The sequence below is a fragment of the Galeopterus variegatus genome, unplaced genomic scaffold (assembly GCF_000696425.1).
Source record: "Galeopterus variegatus unplaced genomic scaffold, G_variegatus-3.0.2 Scaffold4082, whole genome shotgun sequence".
NCBI classification, from domain to species: Eukaryota; Metazoa; Chordata; class Mammalia; order Dermoptera; family Cynocephalidae; genus Galeopterus; species Galeopterus variegatus.
This window is the reverse complement of record NW_007730193.1, coordinates 160,205-166,766: the sequence shown is the minus strand read 5'-3', so window position 1 is coordinate 166,766 and position 6,562 is coordinate 160,205.

Genomic DNA, 6,562 nt, shown 5'->3' with positions numbered 1-6,562 from the left:
TCTTAAAGACCATTGTTAGAGATGTGAACTTCTAGTCTATGAAATAAAAATTATGACAGGTTTAGGGTACAAAATGACATGATGTGACCTAAATTATAATTGATTACTCTGGCTTTAGCGGGGGAAGTGGTGCAGGGACATGGGGTGAGGCAGGTAGCCAGTGAGAAGGGTGTTGCAGGTATCCAGATCAGAGCTGAAGGTGGCTCAGAGTAGGGCTGACATTTCAAAGATAAGTGAGAAGTGATTAGTTTAAGGATTCACTGATGGACTTGATAAGATCTATGCGAAAAAGAGAAGTTGAGGACAAATCCAAGGTATTAGAATGAGCAACTGAAATTCAAGATGAAGTTGCCATCAACAAGATGAGGAAGGTTACAGGTAGAGAAAATTTTGAGGTGTTCATTTTTGTATTTGCTAAATTTCAGTTATCTATTAGATAACCAAGTAGAGATGTCAAGTAAGCACCTGGATATGGCAGTTGAGTTTGAGACAGGGCCTAGATTGGAATGGAGGCTGGGAGTTAGTTATTTGGTTGTTGTTTAAAGCTGTGAGACGGGATGAGATCTCCAAAGAGGTGAATGTGACAATGGAGAGAAAGTGAAGAACCACTGAAGGAAGCTGAGAAGCCACCACTGAGGTAGGAACAAAACACTGTTTGGAAGCCAAGAGTGTACAGTTGTTCATTAAACATCCATAAGACCTTTGTCTAGATCCACCAATTGTTAACATTTTTCCATGTTTGCTTTATCTTCCTCTCTTGCTAAACATGTTTATGTCTATGAGTACATACACATTACTACACATTACGTAAACAGATGCATGTTTTGCTGAACCATTTGAAGGTAAGTTGCAGACATGACACTTCAACACAGAATATGTCAACATGCTTATTACATGAATAAGGGTAATTGTTTTACAACCTACCTTCTAATTTATCACTTCTTTCTTCAGCTGCATCTAATCTGTTTTTAAATCATCCTGATGTTGGAGACATGGTCCAGGTGGCCCAATAGTCGGCCTCAACCCACCCAATCATCTTCCCAGGTTCTTGACTCCGCCACAGGAAAGAATTAAAGGGCAGACTCATAGTAGAAAGTGAGAACAAGTTTAATATAATAGGAAATTACAGGTTCCACAGAGTGAGTGTGGCATGCTCCAGAGACATCAGGGCCCACACCAAGTTTAACACAAAAGTAAGGTCAGTACAGACATCAAGCCTAACACAAAAGCAAGAAAAACATACTTAAAAAGTTCAGTACAAAGTGCAGGCTGTCTCAAGAGAATGAACAGCCGCTTGCTGAAAGTAGATACAAAATAAAATATACATATCTCAGCCAGTTTGCCTCCAGGAAAGTGAGGGACAACTCCACCTTTGGAGGGGATTCGGCTTTTATAGTTTCTCTATCTAATGAATATTCAATTAAGGGGTGGTTCCATGTTATGTAACATTTAGTCTTGCACATGCTCAGTCAGTCCCTTCCTGGAGCATGTTTGTTGGTCAGATCCTATCACATGCACCAGCCATATTCAAGAATATTCTGTGCTCTATTGAACATGCCCAGCCACTGGATTTGCATAAGACAGCCCCTTGTGGTCTCATCTTCTCTGTGTTGCTGCTGAAAATAGGTCTACCTGGTAAGAGTAACTTTCCTCCAGAGGAGGAGGCCTCAGACCTCAGGGAGTAGCTAGAAACCCAGAGGCATGTCCTGAAACCCAAGCCCAGGGAAACTGAGCACCTCTTATATCAGTCCCATTAGGTTTTTTTGTATTTTTCATTTCTAGAATTCTAGATGTTCTTTTAAAATCTGCTACATATCTTTTTGTAGGTTAATGTTTCTTGTAGATATTTTCAAGCATATCTTTATTAGTAAGAATAGTAAGTAAACTAGAGAGTATTCTACTAGCAAACTAGTAATAATAATTTAATATAGCCATGTAAGGCTATAGATTTTTTTTTTTACATGGCTGCATTCTACGTAGTTTTAAAAATTGAAATATAACTCACATACTGTGAGATTTACTCTTTTAAAGTGTGCAATTCAGTGGTTTATAGTATATTCAAAAGCTTGCACAGCCATCAACACTATCTAATTCCAGAACATTTTCATCACCACAAAAAGACAGGCCATACCTGTTAGCAGCCACTCTGCACTCCCCCCTCCTCCAAGGCCCCGACAACCACTAATTTACTGTTTGTCTCCACGAATTTGCCTACTTGGGATATTTCATATAAATGGAATCACATAATATGTGGCTTTTTGTGTCTGACTTCTTTCACTTTTGTTTTAGAGGTTCATCCATGTTGCAGTATGTATAAATACTTCATTCCTTTTTATGGGATGGCTGAATAATATTCCATTGTATGGATATAGCACATTTTGTTAATCCATTCATCGGTTGATGGACATTTGGGTTATTTACACTTTTGTTTGCTATTAAGAATGCTGCCATGAACATTTGTGTGAACATATGCTTTTAGTTCTCTTGGAAGTATACCGAGGAGTGGAATTGCTGAGTCCTATGGTAACATATTTAATTTTCTGGAGAACTGCCAAGCTGTTTTTTGAAGTGGAAGCACCATTTACCACAAATTTTGGTATGTAATATTTTCATTGTCTTTTGGCTCAAAATACATTCTAATTTCCGTCATGAAGAAGTATAGAGGTATATTTCCTAACTTCCAAGTATATTATACTCTCTGATAGACTAACACTGATAATTTTTACAGGTCTGTTTTTGTTATCTATTATCTCTGAAGGTTTATGCTCATGGTGTTATGTTTCCTTACGTGCCTGATTATCTTTGGCTATGTTGCTGGTCATGATACTTGAAAAATTATTTGGATGAATAGTACAAGAACTTGTTTTTTGCTTTTGCCAAGTGCCTGGTATACCACCATAATGGTTAGGTGAATCAAGATCATGGCTTGAAGTTCTCTAGAATACCCAGGTTAATCCCAGACTTAAATTCCTCACAAGGGATGGTTCGTTTCCAATTTATTCTCACTGAATAGCCTTTGGATTTCACTTTATTGTAAGAAGCATCTCTTGTTAGACTTCCTGCCTTGTGTGATCTGATTTCTGTTCCTATCACCTTTCAAAGCCATCATAAAGGAAGTTAGAGATTGTTGGACTCAACAAATGACCTAAGGGAAAAGTGGCTTGTGTGATCACTTACCTATCAGATCTCTTTTTCAGAACTCACTATTTGTTAATAAGGCTCTGTACCAGGCCCTGGGAGCAAAATTGGAGATAGTTTCTGTCCTCGCAGAGCTTGAGTTGTAGAGTTCTGGAGGAATTTGATAGATTAATTACCCTCCCAAAATGTAAAAGTCTAGTGGTTCTAGGAAAGGATATTAGGATTTGACCTGGTCAGGGAATTCAGGAAAGGTTTATCTCAGAAAGTCACTTTTGAACTGAAATATGAATTCCAGGATTGTTGAAATAAATGTGGCTGATAACATGTTGGGCAAATAAACTTCTTCATGAAATAAAATAGAGGATAAAATCTTAAGACATCTTCTTTTGGCTTTCTTCATACATCTGGGAGATCCACCAATAGATTCTTAGGTGGTAGTAGGATAGAGTGTCTCATTTTTGTATTTACTTACTATGTGCTAACTACATGCACATAGTAACCTCAGACTTTAACTAGGTTCTACATAGCTCATATATTTTAATGCAACCATTTGTTAATTAGTATAATTAACAAGCACTTATTTGAGCTTCTATTTAGCCAACTCCATTAAGTGAAAAGCACAAGCTTGGCTTACATTAAGAGTGGGTATATTCTGATTGACTTTGTAATTATCTCAGATTAAAAATACTTCATTAGATATTATTCTCTTAAGTATTTTACTTGGAACTTGAGGATCCTATTATAAGGCATTAATAAAAATACTTTACAGTTTACTTACTGTCAAATTATTCATGTGTTCATTCTTTAAATATTTATTAAGCACCCATTATGAGTAGGCAATTTGCTAGACATTGGGGATACAATAGTGAACAAGATGGATGTGCTCCTTGTCTTCAGAGTTACAGTTTAGGGAGATGCAGACGGATACATGGGTAATTGCAGTATAAAGTGTAGGTCCTATGGATTTGGGAAGCACAGTATGGTGTGGCAGGGCCTGATAAAGGGTGACAGCCTGCTCTGAATTGGGGGTCTGGGAGGGCTGCCTGGGGAGAATGAAGTCCAAACTCCTAAGGGATAAGCAAGGGTTAGTCAAGCACAGGGAGTTAGGGTGGAGAGGGAATTTTCCAGGCAGAGAGGACAACATGTACACAAGCTGGGAGCAGGAGCACATTTGGTTTGAATGTACAAAACTAGTGGGTCAGAAATTTGAGCCCTTTAGTTTCAGGCTTTATGCAGTGACACAGTAGGGGATGGTTAGGTGGCCTTGACTGAAGAAAGGAAAAAGGCTGAGTGATAAGTAAATGGACCTTATTGAAAATAAAGTGTCATAGAAATTTGGGGATTAAAGGGTTTCCAAAATCCATTCTCAAATTGATAAAAATAGACCTTAAAAAAGGGTTTTTTGAGACATTGGTGACTCATACTCGCACCAAATGAGTGTGTTGCGACAGTGGTTTGTCCCTGAATGTGCAAGGAGTCCCTTCTTTTGTGGGCCTTCATTTAAAAGAGAAAGGGAATACTAGGAACAATTTGGTGAGTCAGTTACATGTTCAGTAAACTAGTGACTGTTTTTCTAGGTTTTACTTTATTTTTAATGGAATGGTTTCTGAGATGTAATATAAAGGGGCTTAGATATGTTGAATTGAGAGATTTTTATTTCTTGCAGAACACCAAGTAATTTGATGAGGCCAACCATATTATTGTTATGACAATATATGTGCCACCTTTTATCAGCAGGCAGGCTTAGAAAAGAGTAAATTGGCTCAGAAGAAACTAGGTTTTCAAGATAATTTTGTTTGGTAATTTTGAATTCTGTTTTCTTAGTGATGATGCAGAAAGTTCCCAAAGTTATGGTAATTATTGCAGAATTATGGCTTTAGGCACTTGTGGCTATTCAAACAGTAAATTTCCATTATAAAATATCACAATCTGTGTGTTCAGTTGTGCTACAGTTGAGAACTTGTCCCCTGTGTTGTATACTGCATCTTTCTTATAACGCAGAACACCCACATCATGGAGGGGGAGATATCCTAGAACCTTCATCACAGAGGGCAGAGATAATGAAGTATTATTGTATTATATATGACAGATGCCACATAGGCTAAATCATTAAATTACTGCCCATACACTTTTTGGTCCAATGTTTTAATTAGGTCCATGTAGAGTTCTCAAACCAGTTACACAGTCAGAAATCTAATAAATTATACTTTCTTAACACTTCTGTTCTTATCTAATGGGCCATTTGTTTAACTGAAAAGCTCTTAGCATATCACAAAGGTGGTGAAAGCGGTGATTAGCAAAATAGATCAGCTTGTCTGTTGATGAGGTAAGAATTTTTTATTATTTATTATCATGGTTGACATTATGATTAAATCAACCATCAATAAAATAAGCAAATCATCAGTCAGTATTGGTGCAGAGATAACAGTATAGGAAAAGGCTACTAAGTTTTTGAGTTTCTGGTTATTATTCATAAATACCCACTGGTTATATTCAGAAAGATTGTTCTGATTCTAGTAAGATGAGTCCCCATGTAGAATACTTGGGATTTAGAAATCTGCACCTTCAAAATAAGAGACATAGATTTACAAAGATGAACAGAAAAGACAATTCCAGGTGGAGGAGCTGGGAGACTAGGAGTGAAATGTGAGCGTGTCTGTCCACACAGATGGCCTGACTACCATGGGGAGGTGGTATCTGCTGGCAGGTGCTTTCTGAGTTTCAAAGGACAGATGAACAACTTGGAGACTCCCTTGACTATTAAAAACAAGCATATATTTAGTTCAACTAACATTTATTGAGTACCTACTGTGTATAGCCTCTGTTCTAAGTGTTTAAGATGCGTCAAGGAAAACATTTAAAAAAAGCCCTGCCTTCGTGGAGCTTGCATTCTTGTGGGAAGGAGAGAGACAATCCACAATAAACGCAGGAAACAAGTGAATTATGTGTAATGCGTCAGATAGAGACACGTGCTGTGAAGATATCAGAGCTGGTAAGGGATGGACAGGCCCAGGCGACTGGTTACAGTTTGGTAACATTTGGGCAGAGATTTGAGGGAGGTAAGGAGTTCCCTATAACACTCTCTAGGATGTGCCTTCCAGGTATTGGCTACAGCCACTGCAAAGGCCCTGTGTAGGAGCTGATGTGTTCACAGCCAGGGAGGAGGCCAGTGTGTGTGGAGTGAGATGTGGCAGGAGAGGATAACAGAGGGTTACTGGGGTGGGGGCTTGTAGGCCACTCTGAGGGAAAGGGGCATGTTGGAGGTTCTGAGCAGAAGAATGACATGCTCTACTCAGGTTTCAAAAGGCTGCCTGTGGCTGGTGTGTTGAGAATAGACTACAGAGGGCCAATGGCAGGACAGGGAGAGCATTAGGAGGCTCCTGCAGGCATGCTGTGTGCCGTGCATTATTTTAAAAGCACTTCA